Source organism: Haliaeetus leucocephalus, unplaced genomic scaffold, assembly GCF_000737465.1.
Source record: "Haliaeetus leucocephalus isolate CR32 unplaced genomic scaffold, Haliaeetus_leucocephalus-4.0 Scaffold0, whole genome shotgun sequence".
NCBI classification, from domain to species: Eukaryota; Metazoa; Chordata; class Aves; order Accipitriformes; family Accipitridae; genus Haliaeetus; species Haliaeetus leucocephalus.
In genome coordinates, this window is record NW_010972436.1 from 10,068,820 (window position 1) to 10,087,618 (window position 18,799).

Here is an 18,799-nt window from a genome sequence, read left to right on the forward strand (position 1 = left end):
GCAAATCTGTTTGGGGCCATTTAACCGCTTCATTTTGAAGGTGTGCTGAAGTTCAGCAGAGAAGGGAAGATCCCCTGAGCCACAGAAAGTGGCCAAGAGTGCATCTCTGTACCTAGCAGCGAGGTGATGCCTGAGATGAGGAGCCCTCGAGTCCAGCAGCTACTCCTCCAACAATTCCTACATTTATCCAGTTACAATCATATGTACAATGCATAAGCAGCCTTGTAGCAGCCAGGGTGTTACGCTCTCCCTGAAGTAAATAGAAATTCCACTGCAGTAGGGAACTGTGGAGTTTTCCCCATTAATATGCCTTTCTCTCAGACACTCTCCCGCTGTCTCTCTCCCCTGGGGAAAGGAAGGAGCGCGGATCAGCACAGCTGCTTATTGCAGGCGGCGGGTCCCCCCACACGAAGGAAGCTCCATCCTTACCGCAGTCAGGTGCTTCACTTCTGGAGAGAGCTCACATTTCAGACGGAGCCCTGTCTCTCACACTCCCAATTTATGAGCGTAGGTGGCTCCCAGACCATCCCATGCGTTTGTTTATACCCCATTTGGAGGTGCCTGCCTCTCGTCACACGCTGTACACAGCATCCAGACAGCTGACACGCAGTTCTGATTTCCCTAAAGAGTTTTAAAGTTGTGCAGGAAAACATACTTCCATCATTTCCTCATTTCGGAATACTACACTTTGCAGCTTTAATGGTCTTTTAATGAACTTTTTAGGTGTAATATAAACATACAAACATTTTAAACATATGGTAAGAAACTGCAAAGTAAATATAATTACAGTAGCTCTCACCAAATTGAAAGCTTTTTATTTTACCATTAATTGACTAAAAGGACTTGCAAATGCTGAAAAGAAAACTTTGGCATCAATATTTAATAAAATACAGCAGTAAGATACAAATCATCTTAAGGGATCAAGTAGCTAGGTTTTAGATCATACGATACATGATCAAGTGTACAACTGCTGATGCCGATTGCGCTCTAATTAAAACCTAAACCAACATTAAAATAACATAAAAGGCCTGGGTTAGACCAGAAAGAAAAGCTGTTACCTCCATTTGCTTTCTTTACATGTTATTGTGAGGGAAGACCCATTATGTGAGTGAAAAACAACTGTTCTTCACGTCCCCGACCGCTGTGAAGATGGAGACCAGTGCAAGGCAGACTTCAAAAGGAAAACCCCGGCAATCTCCTTAGCAGGGCCAGCCCGGAGGAGCAGTGTAAGGCTGCCTGCTACCTGCGCCTGCCAGGCCAGGCAGCGGGCACGGAGTTTTCCACCGCTTCTCCTCCCACGAGGAACATGTGGTCATTTCGTGGCACCGACCCCTCCAAAGCAGGAAGGAATGAAGAAACTGAGGTACCAGACATGATCTCTCCTCCTTCCCTCACCTTCCCACTGGCTTAGGAAGACCAAGGGAAAATTCTTGCAGAAGAGCAACAGAAAATGACAATTGCGGCTGAACCTGGGCCACCTCCAGCTCATGATCCAGCGGAGGAGAGAAAGCAGCAGGAGATCCAGGCAGGCCTCTCGCTCCCGGCACTGCTCACAGGTACCACAGCTAGCATCAGGCCCCGGGGATTTTAAAATGCTGCCACGTCACGTGTCTGTTCAAGTGCCCAGCAATTACCAAGACTCAGCGATTACCAGGTAGTGGTCAAATCTCACCCTTCACAGTCACACATACAACAAGCAGTGCCATTACACTGTCTTCCCTGCTCTATTGTGCCCACCTGTCCCCTCTCCTATATTCTTGGATTTGCCAGCTTTCTGGAAGCGATTGTCCTTCTGTTATATGGGAACAGTAGCTCTCGATTTTATAGTAAGAGATGGAACGCTTGGAAAATGAAAAAGAGGCTGAGAAACACTATCTTTTAATCTTAAATACTATAAAAGTTAATTAAAAAAAAATCGAGATAACTAGAATACAGTTTGTTGCATATTTAGATGGCCAATACTTGGAATGCTCACTCCAATTACTCCTGCAGAGGTTTCAACCTATATATGTATTTTTTTAATATATATATATATTGCTAGCAGTTTTTCACCTGACTATTGAAAATCTGTAAGGATCACATTTTTAATTTTAAATACAAACTTCTACTGAAAAAAAAAAAACCTGATGGGTAATTTTCTTTCACATCTGTGATGGGAGACATATTATGTATTTGAAGTTTGAGCCAGGATTTTCTCTTGCTTTTTTTTTTTTTTTGCTCAGAAGAGCCAGCAAGTAAGAATGGTTCATTTTACTGCTCTGCAGTTTTAAAAAATGAAATGGGTTGGACCATCATGAAAAGCTGAATAGTTTGATCTTTCTGTGCTTTGGCTACGTATTGGTACAGCAAGAGGAATGCAGCTCTCCCCACAAACAGTGCTCTAATGATAGGGTACCACAGCCTAGCCCCAGTGGCAGGGGAGCTCTACTTTGGCCCTTACTCACTCTGACATGTTTAATCCAGGCTATAATTCTTTCAGGCATAAGATTAGAAAATATGCAAGTCTGAATCTCTGCCCCATTGCACCAACTTTATACTGATTTAACTGTGTTAGACTTACATATGTTGCATCACACTACAAGGACTGGGGATCAGAATCAACACCTTTTTTCAGCTGCCTCCATTTTACACTATGTTTGTTTAGCCTGCAACTCCAAGCCACATTCAGAAAGCCAGTTCATAATATCCATTATATTTTCAGTTTTATTGGTCAACTATTTTGATTTGCAATGAATACAATGAAGAATGTTACCTATATATTCAAGCACCAAAGGAAAAACTCCATGAAGAAGAGCTATCACCAGTTATGGCATATACAATAGCTTTGGACACTTGAACCAGAAAGAATTTCATCCCCTCTCTTCTAGGGCTTCCAAAGCCTTCATTAAAGCGTTTGGGCCCCATCCTCCACTCTCTCATACGTTGGTACAACCTCATGAAGGTCACTGGAAGTCAGGCCAATTTAAATTAGCCCAGAATCTGCAAATGAGAAATGGTCTCCTTTTATACCATGAACAATAGTTTAGACACAAAAACTGTAAGTAACCATTTACATAAAATGCTAGACTAAAAAAATAAAAAGATAATCCCCTTAAATGTAATGCTTGTGTGTTGCTTGTTACATTACTTATTATGTCAGATGATGTCAAACTAAAATAGCTCCAAATATATTTGTTTGATAAATATTTTCTGTCCTTCTTTTATGACATCTTATTCTCAAACAGGTAATGTGCTTGTTTTACTCAGATAAGTAGTGTGATGGATCTGACACAAGAGAATATTATAGCACATGGCAAAGGAATTCTGCTGCTCTTCAGTGATGCTTCTAGGTGATCAGTAGCTTTGTCTTTAAAATGTTCAAGAAAAAAGCCAACAGTGATAAAGAATCAAATTTACATCGCTGTATTTAGGTTTATATTCCTGTTCACAAACAATGGGGACTTTGTATCTTAGAACAGTAACACACTTTATAATGTGAGCCAAATATATACTTTACCTAGAGTTACTACATAAAAATACTATAGATCATCCAACAACATGAGAAAATGTCACCGCATTCATTTAAAATAGCTATTTGTGAAATGTGTGTTACCGTGTTTTGCTTGGGGCAATATATTTCCATGCTTTATGAAATTATTAATTCTCATTAAATTCTAATGATCCTGTCTGAAAAGAGCAGAACTAATTAACTGCTCCGTTAAAGTTATTACTTACTCCTGATGAGGTCTGTAAATGTTTCTACTTTGTTAGGCCAGTGAAAGTTTTCTGAACTGCAGCTCCTAGCCTTACAAGGAAATTTCCCCCATCAGCAGCTTATTCAATAACAGTAAAATTACCAGGTCCTAACAACACCCATGTAGCCTTTGAGACTTAAGTCTTATGCCCTGAAACAAATATTTCCCCCCTTTTACGAAGAAAAAAAATGGAGCTCATGCTGGTGGGAAGGATCTGCAGGACCTGCACCAGACAGGGGATGTCTAACTGGAGCAGCAGCCCCACTCTCCTCCCCGCCGAGGGCAGCTCGTGCGCCGGTTCCCTCCACGGTACAGCGAGGGTTTGTGGTGTTCCACCGAAACTTTGTGCGTGTGACTGTGTGATCCTTTGCAGCTGGCAACCCCTACTGGGGCTGGACCGGCGTTTTGGCAGCCTGTGTGGGACCTGGCAGACCAGGATTCAAGTCCCTATTTATGCCTATATGGAAACCAGTTATTTAAGTATCTTTGAGGATTTGGACAGCAGTGACTCTGTACCTCTGTTGTCACTTGTAAAACTGAAATAACTTTGCCACCTCACCAGAAGGCTGTGAAAAACGACGATGACCGTGAGGTACTCGCACGTTCTGTTTATTGGGGCCTCACCCACGTACCTCAGGACGGACGGCAGAGCTGTGAGCAGCAGCAGTGCCTGCAGGGCAGCATCTCCCCCCCAGCATTTGCACACTGGCCTTAAGGGCTCAGCATAAACTGATAGTTTTAAAAGGTTATATGGTCACCTCCATAACAAAAAATGGTATCTGCTTGATGATCACCACGGCTGCAAGGAGTTCCCTGACACACACTAACGACGGGTAAAATTGCTTTGGCAGCTCTCAGTGCCAGGGGGGTCAAGATCACGGAGACTCAATGAGACATCGACTTGTCCCCAGTGAAAACAAACGAGGAAAAGCATTAATCAGAACTGCTAAGAAAAGCTTACTGACTCACACAGCAAGAAAAATGCAACAGTTGCATTTGCAACCCAGTAGTGCTGAATAAATAATGTACAAACATTCATATGTGGGAGAGATTTTAAATCTACAAGTGTAAAAATCTCCCATGATATGCCTGTATGCTCATCGGGCCAAAGAACTGGAACAGAGTTTATTATTGCCGCTACAAATCTGACCAAAAGCTACTCAAGACAGGTATCAAATGTTTTAATCTATCCGATAATAATTAAAATATAGAGATATTAGTTAAAAAAATTGAAACAATTATTACTTTTGTGAGCTATGGTTATTACATTATTTACATACACTGAATAAATTATTTTTTAAATTATTTGCCCAGTTGCATTATTAAAACGTTTTCAAAGCCTAACTGGTTTTGGGGGAGGGGGTTGAGGGGTTTGCTTTTTTCTATATAAGGGCTGAATTTTTTGAGAGAAAGTAAATACTTCTTAATAATGGTCCCCAGATAGCGAACACATTTTGTAGACATTCAACTGCCCAAGAAATCCCTCAGTTTGCATAGGCTTCTGCCACAAAAAACTGTTTTTATATTGTTCATTGATATGTTGGAAAGGATCAGAAGTTAAATTTGCAGCCTAAATTGGCAAATATACACCATATTTCTACTCATTATATGCCAATTTCAGCTGTTTAAGCATTGAGGATTGGCTGAGAGTTTTGGATGCTTCTCTGTAATAAACTAACCTAACCTGAAATACTGACTGCTCTGGAAATACCAACACTTTTTCTTTTCCTATGTCATCCCTTCCTGTTGCAGCTAATAACTGGAGATCAATTCTTAAAATTAGTCCCTCGTTCCAGCCCCTTGGAAAAGATTTTGCCAAACGTCAGCAGTGGCAACATTTGATAGCACAGGCTTTCCTCATACACCTCACCCTTCTCCGCTTTCTTCTGGACTCCACACATACAGGGCGCCTCTAGGACGGCAGCTAACAGCTCATTCGTATGAGACAATGTCCCTAGGTTGATGGTCAAGTGCACTTTGTTCAATGATGTGCAGGAGGGATGGTCCACATTGAGGCCAGTAACCCTGGTTTGGGGCGACTGTGCGAGGAAACACCAAATGATTTCCTCACCAAGGAAATGATTTTCCACAGAGTGAGGAAACACCAAATGATTTGAATTTTCTCAGCAGCAGAAGCAGCAACAGGAGCTAAAACACACTCAGGTGCATCAGGCTGGGGCTGGACCCCTCCGTGCAGGCAAGCACCAGGCACGGTCCCGGGCTCAGCTGCTTCTTGGTAGAGGCATCATCGTTCCTGGGGGGGACCTGGCTCCGTTTCCACCACCCACATACTCCCCGGAGAGCTGTGCCACTTGCCGAGAGCCTCCAAAATAGCAACTTCCCAACCCATAACGTTAGAAGTTTTTGAAAACATTTGCAACCAATTTTATAGTTAATTAAACCCATATTTGCTCTATTCAGTCATTTGTTCTATAACTTTTAAAGCTTTTTTCGTTTAAAGTTTAGGGTTTTTTTCTAAGTCATGCGTAAGCTTTAACGGTAAATAGGTTAACTGCAGCTCTGATCGTCCTCCAGCATCTGCCAGTAAAGACAAACAATTTTCAAACACCGAGGCCTAACATGGATCACAACATTTCAAGGTGGGACCGGTCTCGTGGCGCTGCCAGCAGAGAGCCCCATGCCAAATCATACAGCTAGTATATAGTATGGCATCAATTCCTCAAAAATTTCCATAGCAAGAGTTTTAGGAAGAGATCCAAATACCCCATCAGTAAATCTCACAGAGTAGGTGATACATTTACAGTCGCCAGATATTTCAAATGGCCTTTCTCTCACACATGGTTACAATCTACAAAACCAAAAGTTACACAAACTAGTTATGCCACTAAGTTTGAAGCCATCCTCTCTCCTCTGTTCAGAAAAAATGTAGAAAAATTGTATGACACAGAATTGTCACTCATTTTTTTCTCAACAAGACAAGAAATCATTACTCATGCTTTTCTTTAAAAAATCAATATTTCTACCAACAAAGAGAAATAAGTTGTCATAAGAAAAACTGTCTGGCTTGAGTTTCAAGCCAGGCTTCTCCAAACTTTGGGGCACAGTCTTCCCAACAATATCCATTTCTCTGGCTCCCAACAGCATCTCTTATGGCTCTTACCTTGGGCATGCAAACAAGGAAATCTCAGTTGAAATTAAGCTCCTGCTCACCAGGGACCAATTATTGATTTTCTTCCTTCCTTTACTCTATGAATAGAACAGACAGAGTTTAAAAAATGTTTGAAAAAAAATAACCTATTAAAAAACAGCTACAGTGAATTGAAAATTTCAACACCAAAAAGATAGCCATGTCTTGCCTCCATTTCTGGTGACTACTATAATTTCGTTGAGAAATTAGTGGTCTACATTCACTGAATAAGGTCACAGAAACGTCACTGTGCCTTGAAGGACAACTGGGATCACAGACATCCTTGGCAGCTGCAGGCACCTACACTCAGCACTAGTCCTGGATGAATGAATTCATAGTACAAAACCAGAGGTAACCAACTACATGACGTGCTAGTATGGCCCCGAGACAGGCAGCAGGTGCTACAGGAGCTATGGGCTGTCCTTTGCAGAAAATAATGGCCATTTTACCTAAAATGAGGGTTTAAACCCTCCCTACACCAACCTGTGAGACATGAATTTATGTCCAGTAAAATGAAAAACCATCACGTGAACCCCAAGTTAATTGTCTGCCTGGTCTTGAAAGCAAACAGTGATTCATTTTTTACTACAACAGATACTCAGATACTAGCAAAACCCATTTATGCATTAGAATTATCTCAGTGCCTTAAACTGACTTTCAGAAAAGCTTTCCTAGGTAGCACACAGTAAAGTGAACGGTTGGAAATTTCATATCCAACATACAGAAAACATGCTGGTCTCTAGTACCTTCATATTGTTACTAAATATTATTATAATTCTTTAAAAAACCCTCTGCAATTTCTTGAAACGGTATCGGTATCATTTAGCATCATTTGCTGCTGCTGGTAGGAGTCCGTGCGTAGGGAGTGCAGATGCCGATGAGCGGCTGGCTCAAAGGGCAAAGTGCCATCCACCCATACAGTCCTGCCTGTAACAACAGCCAGGATGAGATTTCCCAGACCCACATCCAAGCACTCGGGATCAGCGATCACTTGTCAGTCATTACACACATCAGAGAAAATGCTTAGTCTCTGAAAGCACTGTTCCTTTCTAGCAGTTTTCTGTCTTCAGTAGCACACCCTAACAGCCACTTGGTTTTTCAATAGTTGTTGTCTGTATTCTGCAAAAACCACCCTGTCTCTTTTAGGGAAACCTGCACCAGACACTAATAGACCAGAAGAATTAGTCTGATACAATCCCATCAAGCTGGGTAAGTCTAACTGCATATACAGCAGCATTTGTAAAATGTGCAGGATATACAAAATCCACATCATTCAGAAACATCACCACAGTCTTGATATAAATCAAGATCCACGACTCTGTGCCATGTATGCATAACTCTCCAGCTTAAGTAAGTTTGAGTCCTATACAAGGGCGAGACTTGCAAATTCTCCTTCTTCCTTTCATTTGAAGAAGTGTGCGGGGCTAGACATAAAAGAGTCCTAAGGAGGGATGTTTAACCTTAGTTTAAAAAAAAAAAAAAAAAGAAGGAAACCTGCAGATCCTGTATCCAGAATAAATATATTACACCATTCTCACAAACACTCACTTTTTGAACCTGTTCCAAAATTCACCAGAACGCATACTAGTTTTTTCTTGACTTTAGGCACTGTGTTTAAAGGCTTGTAGAATAGTTACCCAAGGAATTTAGTAAAATCCCATTGTTTTAAATTGTAAAGTTAGATTTGACTAGTCACTGGAATCTGACTGCAACCTTTTTAGCCCAGCATTATTATTTCTCTCATTCCTACAAGGACGACGCAAGCAGTTGTCCACCTCTCATCCGCAGTTGACTTTCAAGGCCAGTTGCTTTCTGCATCAGTGACACTCATGACCTCACATAAGGCCACTTTCCTCTCTGACATTTTGACATCATCATTTAAAGGCTGGCGTTATCGTGGCAGGTTCTTTAAAGCTGGAACAAAGAAACGGTATGGTTTTACTTCTTAGGAAGAGCCTTCACTGAACATTCTGAAACCAGTCAGCTCCTAATCTGTGGAAACCAATGGCTTATGTTCTGGGGATGGCAAAGGATTTGTGGCCACGTACCGTGCAAATCAAGGAGAAGGAAAAAGCATATAGAGCTTGTCAGAAAAACTGGCAGCGATTGCAATTAAAGGTGAATGAAAGCAATGACAGAAATCAAGAATCACCAAAGAAGGGAGTATCAGGTAAGTAGAGGGGTAAAATGTGCCTTTTTTTTAAGAGAAAAAAAAAGTATTCATATTGCATTCAGCCCTCAAGCTGCTGACCAAGGTGCCTGTATGCAAAGATTACATATTACTGAAACAAGTAAAGAGTGGGAAACAGAAATCTTAAAAAACAAATGCCACACCGGCATGGTGCAGGACTCGACTAATTTTAAACACTTTATTTTATAACGATGCAATTTACCTTTCTATAAATCTGATTTGCCAGGAAAACATGATAAAAAGAGATTTTCTACAAAGTATCTCCAGGAATCATTCTGGATCTTTCAGGTGCATTTTTTATGTTAATAAGTGTAAGGTATTATGGCCCGATTTAAATTTAACCAAGCACATGCTTGCTAAAATTAACATTGAGAGTTCTTATCAAAACATCAACATTAATTTTAAAAAAAGCATTATATTTTTAAATTTCAAAGTTACAGTTAAAAGCACAAGAAGTCCAAACTGTAGACAGCATGCAAAACCATATTCATTCATGAATATGTTGTTTCTAATGAGAACAAGTAACATAATTCTATGATTGTATTTTGAGGTTATCTTTTAGCAAACATTCCTGTCCTTAAGACCAAGACTGTATCTGCAAAAATTTATCACTAATTTATGTTCAAATTTGTAATTAAAACATTTTCATAGAAATGTTGATATTTGTCATATTGTTTTCAGGTGCTCTGATACCAAAATAAAGAATAAAATCTAGTGAAAATAACTGCTTATTCTCTTGCTCTTCAGTATGTTTAATGACCGCATTTCTGAGCGCTGTCATATAGCTAGACATACAGGAGCTATGAAATGCACTTACAATTTATTGCCTATAATTAATTACACTCACAATCGTTTACAAGGAAAAAATTGTACCAATAAACTAGAGACCTTTTAAAAAGAACTGTGTATTACTTTGAAATGATAGGCTTCCCTAGCAGTTTCACTACTGCACTTTGGCTAAAACAGTTCTTGTTCCAACAGTGAATTCCCCACCCGGGCCCGTCCCAGCTCTCCTGAGAGCTCTGACTTCAGGCTTGCGGGGAAAGCTGCATTCTTCAGCAGCGTAGTGTTAGCAACCCCCAGGATTTTGTTGTGAGTCTTGGTATAGCTGTGGTCTTGTTATTAATTTTTTTAAAGCTTCAGAGCTCAGAATGAACAGATTACATGAAAAATTCAGCTTGCTTTTAACAAATTTCCAACCTCACAGGAGAAAAGGTTGAAAAAGTATTTTTGTAAAATCTTAGGGATGCAAAAGGCAAATAAAACCAAGTTTTTTGGCAGCAGAGATTTTCTAGGCTGTTACGTTGGGTTTCTGTCTTGTTTCATATTTTTAATGCTGAACGTTGATGATACTAATAGCGGGATTTTATACAAAATGTTAAACACTGCAAAAGAGCAGTCACCCGTCAGAACCAGGAGAACCTTTACAGGTTAGTAGAGCTGAGCTCCTCCTGCATCCCTATTAGTAACCAGCTGCAAAATTCATTGCTTACATAAACTGTTGTGAAACGGGAAGGGGATTAAATATAGTGAGGGATTTGTTTTGGTGGACTTTTCAGTGGAAAGCAAAATGGTAGTTTTGCTTACCCACTTATCCCACTTATTCAAGAGAGTGAACCGGGACAACAGGAATCCCCCAAAGCAGGAAATGTGTTTCCCCAAGGATTTTTTTCTTTTTTTTTTTTTTTTAATCTAAGGTTATAATTTATTTAAAAATGTGATTCCTAACTTCCCTAGTGCAAACCCTGGCCAATGTCAAGCCCTGCACTGTTGTCCTCTTGAGTCTGTAAACAGACAGAATTAAACAATAGCATCGCTAAGTGCGAACTTTCTCCATTCATCTTAATGGACTGTTAATTATGACCACTTAAATGCCCACAGTGTTAACCATTTCACTGCTGACTGCATTTCACCCAAAAGGGCAGTTTATAGATGTTGATTTATCCACAGGCAGGTAGATGTAAAACTCACAATCGATACACAGTTAAGTGGACTAAATGATTAATAAAGTTGTGAATATAGATTATGCAGCCAGCTGAAAAATCTAATAATAATCTCCTGAAGTTTATTCTTTTCAAGGCTTTGACCAAAATGATGATTTCAATGGCAACACTGCAGTGTTACTGTTTGAGGGTTGTAGGGAATCAAATAGCATGGTGTTGGTTTTGCAGTGCATTTCCATGTAGCAGAAAGGCTGGTGAACTGTAGTTAACTGATGGACATTGCATATCTTAAGTGATGTGAGAATATGTAATGTCAGGATATAATAAGGGCAGTTGACTTTTTTTCAAGTTCAGAAATTTCTACAAAGCTATATGAGAAATGAAAGAGAATTTATTTTTAAAAGCCAGGCAAATCTTGCAAAAATTTCTCAAAGATCTTAATTATTCCTGCTTATAAGCTGATGCCACTAATGGAAGTAACAGATATTACAAATTGAATCACTTTGGGGGGGGGAACCCCCCCCCCCAACCAAAAATCCCAGTGGTTTTGAAGAATTTAACAGAACAGAACAATATTTGGAGTACCGTCCTGACAGGAATTACATTTTTAGTATCATATGTACTGCATAAATTATAATTACCACAAGCATTTGAATCAAATTAATTTTATACTACTAATTTAAGCTCTTCAGAAGTTCTAGGGCTAGTTTCTTCTCTCTTGAGCAAATGGATCTGGTATAATATAGACAGCCTTAGATTTCACTAAGTGTCCCCGGTTCCCCACATTCCCACTGGCATCACTGGCTCTTTGAGGAAAGCCTTATAGCCAAAAGGGACCATGTCCATTTCTTCTGTCCACACCACAGGTTTTTCAGTGGTTCCTTCTGTCAGATCCTATGGTCGTTCCATGTTTGCACAAATCCCAAGCGTGGCCAAGTAGATCTATTATCAACCCAACGCTTGCCTACAACTTTGTTTTTAATACCTGCATTACAGCAGCCACCTGGGAGTTTGCGGTAGGCTGGCTAGCATGGGGAAAAACAAGAGTTCACAACATTTACAACATGCAAACCCCTCTTACACACTTTCTCAGCCTGTGCTGGTGGTTACAGCCATCGCCACTGCACTGCCACTGGCCACCCTCACAAGGCGGATACTCATTTTTGCAGCCTAACCCGTTTCCAGAGTACGTGAAACAGCCAACACGCTGCTCCACAACCACTAGAAAACAACAACAGATCTGCCAAGTAAAGCAGCTCTGAACACAGAAACCATCTTCCAAAACCCTGAGAACCCAACAACTATTTGCGCTCAAGCGTGCAGTTTGTTTTCCCCACTTAAGCACTTTAAGGTATCAATATTTTTTTTAAATAAGTAGTAGTTGTAAATGAGCAGTCAGGCCCATGTGGTCAGCACGTAACGCTGGCAAGAACAACAGTACATGGGCTGGTGCGTTGGGTCTACCACCACTCTCGAGACCCCCCTGATAGTTACCATAGAGATAGTAGGAGCCACAAAGAGCTTCGATCACATTACTGGCTGGGAGGGGGTCAATTTGTATGCGCGAGCCCTGCTGGGATTGAAAGAATGCAGAGGAGGACAGGAAAGATAATAGAGAGAAAAATAAGTGAAGGGAGAATACGAGAAATGAGAAAAATGAAAGAAAGAAAGGCAAGGCGGGGAGAGAGAGATGGGGGGGAAGCAACCAAAGGGAGGGAGTGATCTCAGAAGCAAAAAAAGCCAGCAGAGAGGCTAAGACGAAATTAAGAGAGAAGGAGAGAGAAAGCGAGTGAGAAAATTCATCTTGCGCAGACAGCGCTCGTGTCGCTGCCCAACAGGGACTGCTGCTCCAGAGGAGCTAAGCCAGCGGCGTAGCCGGCTGCAGGAGCAGTGGGGATGGATGGATGGGTGGGTGGATGGGTGGATGGATGGATGCAGCATCTGACCCACGCCAAGAAAAAGGAAGGAAACAGGATCACAGCGAGGACAGGGAAATTTACTTTCATATGCCCACAGGTGAAGAGCCTGAATGTGGTGCTGACTGAGCCAGTGCCACAAAAGCAGACAGGTTCCTTTCTTCTTTGGACTCCTGAACCCTGGGCACTGAGGGCTTTGGGCTGGACAGGTTTTGCCTCTGAGAGCTGTGACTGCCTGGGTCTGGTGGGGCTGGAGCTTTGGCAGCTGCTCGGGGTCTCTGGGAAGAGCCACGGGAGCCTCTGCTGCCCCAGCTGCTGTCTGCTCACCTATCCTTACCCTCTCGTATTGCTGCGTATGCCTTCAAAGACACTGGAAGACCTTTCTAAAGAAAGACAACACCTAGATCCATACTCCAGAAGGGCTGAGGAGAACACTTTGAATGACTATCTAAATCAGCAGAGTATCCAAAATATCAAACCCTGGAAACAATCCCTTATGGATGTCTAAGAGACTGGTATATTGTTGCAAAAATCTGTTGTTCCTCTGCAGGTTAGTAATGGCACAGCCAAAACCTGCTTGTCTGCCAAGAGGAATCCTAGCAAAGTTAGAGAGAGAGGTAATAGGATTCAACACATAACCAATAATAGTTAAAGAAAAAAGTCTTATTTGGTGGCACGTTCATTGGCCCTGTACCTCCCAAAAGGTAAGGGTAACAAAGAACGTCCTGCTTCAGTGCTCTCATCAACGCCATAGCGCTGCTTCATGCTGCAGCAGCTCACCTTCCAGGTCTTCCCAGGACACACAGAGCTTCACAGCCTCTCGCTGGTACTCGGCTTCAATAGTGGGGTTTCAGTACGTTGGTAAAGGAATGCCCCAAATGCTGGCAGAGCAGCAGGCTGCTGTACCGGACCGTACCCTCATGGCTGAGCGACAAAAGAATTTTTCCTGGGGAGAATGATGATCTGCTATGTTTTTCTAAATCACACCTTTTTTTCCTAGCGGGACCATCACAGTACTCCTCACCTTCAGGGCCAGCCCATTCAGCCCCATGAGACTAAGGCAACATCCCCTACATTTTCTCACAGAGAAACAGATTTAAATACGTTCAGTGAAAATCAGCATGGATTTCAGAGGTAATCCCCAATGGCCAATAGCACCCACTGGCCCGACTGCAGCATCATGCGCCCAGTATATTACATAGGCCAGCCTAGAACAGATTATGAAGGTGTTTGGTTTTTTTAATGAATTAATATTATTTTTGTATCATTCTACTTTTCAAGCCAACCGTCAAACTGACCATAACTCAGATATCTCCCTTGCATATTACCACCAAAGTTGAGTTACCCCTGAGATCAACGGCATCGCCTTTGAGTTAAAAGCACACAGATGTCTGAGTAACAGTAAAATTACTGAAGTATGTAAAAGCCTCTAGAAATGCTGTAAAGCAGCTTTTCTGTATATAGCAGTGTCACCGTTTTAAGTCAAATACATTGTGATTTTAGCTTAAAAAGCCCTCCAAAGCAACACAAACTAAATTGAAAACACTTTCCGTTCAGAGGAATATACTCTTTATGTAAAGCTGTAAACTATAGCACTAAAATGGCATGTATAAAATTGTAAACTGCTGTTGTAGGAAAACCCAAAGAGTCTTATGCACAAGCTCCCAAACTGTCCTATGCATTAGAGCTACTCTTTTTTTTTCATGCAATTTATAATACAGAATCATCTCTAAAATAGATGGTGTCGGCCCAGCCACAGATATACTCAAAGATTTCAAAGCCTGCTTCCAGCCCTTTCCCTTCCCTTATCACCACCACATGCACAGGGAGAGGATCCTCCAGTAAGCCAGTCCAGTAGTTTCCATCCAAGCCCAGCCCAGCCCAGCCCAGCCCCAACAGCCTCAGGCTGCTGAAGTCATTAAGATTTTTATGAACATCTACTAGCCAGATGAGTCCTCATTTCCAAAACGCTTACAATTTTTTCCACTACCGGAAAACTTTCCAAAAGCTGGGTAATAGGCCCCAAATGGTTCTTTCGGCACTAATGTGAACTGGAAACTAAAGAACCGTCCAGCAGGTAATTTGTACAAGTCTCTTAAATCTTGAAAACGAGGCTATTCATTTTCTAATAATAAATCTTTACTGCAGCTAATCTTATCTTCCTTCCACAATAAACTCCTAATTATTACCTTTCCAGCCAGCATATCTGTGATTTTAAAAGTGTGTGACAGCAGTAAAAACAAGCACTGGATCTTAGGACTGAAAAAAGGAAATACTTTAGGTTAGGCATACAGAAGATCCTTGTTTTTTAAGCTCTGAACAACATGATATAACGGAACAAGTTACAAGCTGGGAATGAACTATTCATGCTGGAGAAGTCAAGGACAGGCACCACTGCTCCTGTGCCTGATGGCTCTGGGGAAGCTCCACCTTCTGCTTGATGAGATCAGCACTGCCCAAATGAAAACAAAAGAAGAAAAGTACTTTTTTTTTCCTTCTTTCTTTCTTTCTTTATTTTAACTTAGACTCGGTCAAACCCAGAATCCATTACTGAATACTAAAGGCAAATGAATAAAACATTTTTGCAAATATTTGTCTAAACTCAGAACTTTGCACATCATTAATTATGAGTTTTATCTCTCATTTATACTGGAAGTACCTCAGGGCCGGCAACCCTGTGAGGCCCAAAAGTACCAAGCACAGTGTGTGTAATGGCACAGACCTTTTCTGTATCACTTTCACTCCGCTGAGGCTAAGCAAATTATGGAGGGTATCTGCAAAGCTAATTTTTGAGTTTCAGAATATTTATATCAGCCAAGAAAAAAACAATGTCAGATAAAGTATGTCCTCAAATAAAACTGAAGATCTGAATTTTGAATAGCAGTGACTTGTCTCAGTCAAGCTATAGAAGAAGAAATATTTAGAGAAGTGATCTGAACAACACGTCCATCTAAGAAAAGCAGAAATGTTTGCAGGGAATCTGTAAAAAGAAAAGGAGACCAAAACTGATCACTCCAGTTCTTCTGCCATTTTACTGCACCACTTTACAATCCTCTTTTAAACAGTACAACGGATTTAACTGCACTGGTTTTTAAACAGATATATTTACAAACAACACTCAGCTTGTTAAACCAATTATTCCTCACCAATATATGCACTACTCTAATAAGCACTTAATAGTTGTTTGCAGAGTCTGGTGTGGCAATGACCCAAAAAGAAAACAAAATAACCAGAATATCCTGTCCATTCAGAGTAAAATATAAAATCATCAGTCCCTTTGGCCTTGATTATTTGGAAGTTCCCAGATATTCCTTGCCCTTCTGCAAGGTGTGGATAGAAGTAACCCCACACCTTTCCCTGCCTGTTTACCTACTAAGGGGCAATCTAGCTCTCAGGTTTTGTCACCAAAGCTATGATGATGACAAAGGAATATAATACTTAACAAAAAAAAAAAAGTCTGAGCCCATCTCATGTAACAATGCTTTAGGTATATTAGGGCAAATGAACTTTATGAATAAAAGCTTTATTCTTCATAGGAAAAAATATTATACTGTTATTTCTTTTCCTGTGAATACATTTTTTTCAGGCAAAATATATATTCTGAGTCACCATTAAAAAGACATCTTTTAACTTACCTGCTTGGTAAGTTAAATTCATTTACTTCTTCTATTTATTTCTACAAAATTTCTTTGTCCTTCACATTTGATGGACGAAATACAGAGGTATGTCTCCTTAGTCCTTCTTCGCACCCTGTTTCCTCCCTGGAACCTTACGTACCTTTCCCACATAAATCAGAGTTTCATGACATTGAAATACAGTTCCTTAAACTTTCAACAAATTTGATACGGCTTTCGTCTCTGGGCCCAGAACAGTCCCCAAATTCCCAGTATTATTCAATCTAGTTGAAATCTTCCTGTTTCTTAGATAACACTAACAATTTGAGCTGAGTGTTGCTTTCATTTTTAGAATAAGACCTGCCCATTAAGAAGCCAGCGCCTGCTTTTCTAGGTTATTGTTTCTAGTCTACGCATTTTTTTCTCACAAACACAAGTTTGTAATTTTAGCCTCTGATGGAGCTTGTCATTTGCATTTTAATAATTTTGCTCACTCCGCTTTTCACAAATACTACTCTTTTGAGATTCCTACATGCTCCAATTGTAAAAAATTACCAGGAAGCTGCTTGACTTCATAGTGCCTTTTGCTCCAGATAGTCTCAAGAAATGCTGTACAAACATCAGGATGCCTATGAAACAGATGCTAAATATATTTCAATGTATCAGTCCATGGGGCAAAGTATGGCACTGAGAAATTAAAGCAAAAATGTTCAGACACGGAAAGTAAAGCTGTAGCAAGGTACTGAAATAATCAGGAACTGCATATGCAGTACCTCAAAATTTCCTTGAAAAATTAGAAACTTGAATAAGAACAATAAAGTTCTCGACAGGAACCTTATCCTTAGCAATTAGGATTAGAAATGCTGCCCAAATTGACATTCAAGAAATCAGTAAGTGGATAAAATCAAGCAGTTCTGCCTTGCAATCCTATTCTTTAATCTTCAGGCAAATGCTCTCCAGCCATCCCTGCATTATTTTTATTAGCTGTCTTTGGCTTTTTTAAGCACGTTGTTTCTGCTGAGCTTATCTGCAAAGGAGTAGCTCCAAAGTAAGCAAACAGCAACGAGGAAATAAATAAATAATCCCAGGGAAGGAGACTTTCTGGGCCTGTGTAGCTGAACCACTGACTTATTGTCTCTGCCCTCACCACACACCCCCCTTCAGTCGGTCGTTCCTTTTTCTAAACAAATAATTTATTTTTAAAATTTGGGAAGGCCTAACCAGCATTAATAGCCTTACAATTCTTAGTAAAAAAGGGAAAGCTATTTTACAGTTATATGAAAACAAACAGCATCTGAAATGAGCATGTTGTATTTGTTTTCACTACCAGTTGGGGGGGGTGGGGGGAGAAAAAATAAAGACAGCTGTTAATCCATTTTAGTAGAAGTGGAAAAAATCCTGGGGACTTTCTAAGCCTAATTTCAGCCTAGAGTGATTTTTATGGCCAAACAATGAATCCTTAGAATAATTGGTTCATATCATGAATACACAACAAACTCTGAACCCAAGGCCTGATCCAATTTCCAGGGTAATCGGTAGGAATACCCCCTTTGACTTCGGTGACAGTAACAATGTACGGTATCATTAAAAATAAAAAATCTTTACAAATGGGTTCGGGGTGAATACAGACCAGTTGTTTGTTGATGCTGCACAAGCTCTAGAAGTGGTTTTGCAGCATTACATGTGACTTATATCGATGCACACAAATCAATATAAATCGTGGGCGAAAAAAGCACCATCACTTAGAGAGGTACTAAATTTCCAGACCACGGTATTCAGATTATGATTATTTATTGCCATTGTACGGAGATGAAAGGCTGTGGCGTTCCTTCCAGTTTCATTGCTTCGTGCCAGCTGAATTCTGCGAGAGGGATGGTGTTAGAAATGGAAGGCTACAGTAATGTTAACTATGCTGTTTCCCTCCAACATCCATTTTGTTCCAAAGAAACACTTGCCAGAGATTAAAATATTCAAGATGGCTGTTTTCTGCACCCTTTCTGCGAGCTCTACAGTTTTTCGCGTTCCACGTATTCCGGGTCCCCGTCTTTCATTCAGGCTGCGGCTATTTCCTTCCCCACCGCCCCTGCCTCCCAAGTCACTCCAGACTGGCGAAACTTCAAAGGGGGTTGCTTAAAAACTGCCCCCGTTTCCAGCCCGGACCCCGACGCGGCCCTCCGGACGCCGGTCCGGCCGGATGCCTCTCCCGCACCGCGACTCGCCGGGCGAGGAGGATGCGCCGCCGCCGCCGGAGCG

The 18,799-nt window shown here is 41.0% G+C and overlaps 1 protein-coding gene across 1 annotated transcript in view; it reads right to left on the minus strand.

The window, feature by feature from the left end:
• Nucleotides 1–18,799, minus strand: part of DNAJC1 (DnaJ (Hsp40) homolog, subfamily C, member 1) — a 175,213-nt gene that overhangs the window by 153,330 nt on the left and 3,084 nt on the right. The gene's annotated exons all lie outside the window — the stretch shown is intronic.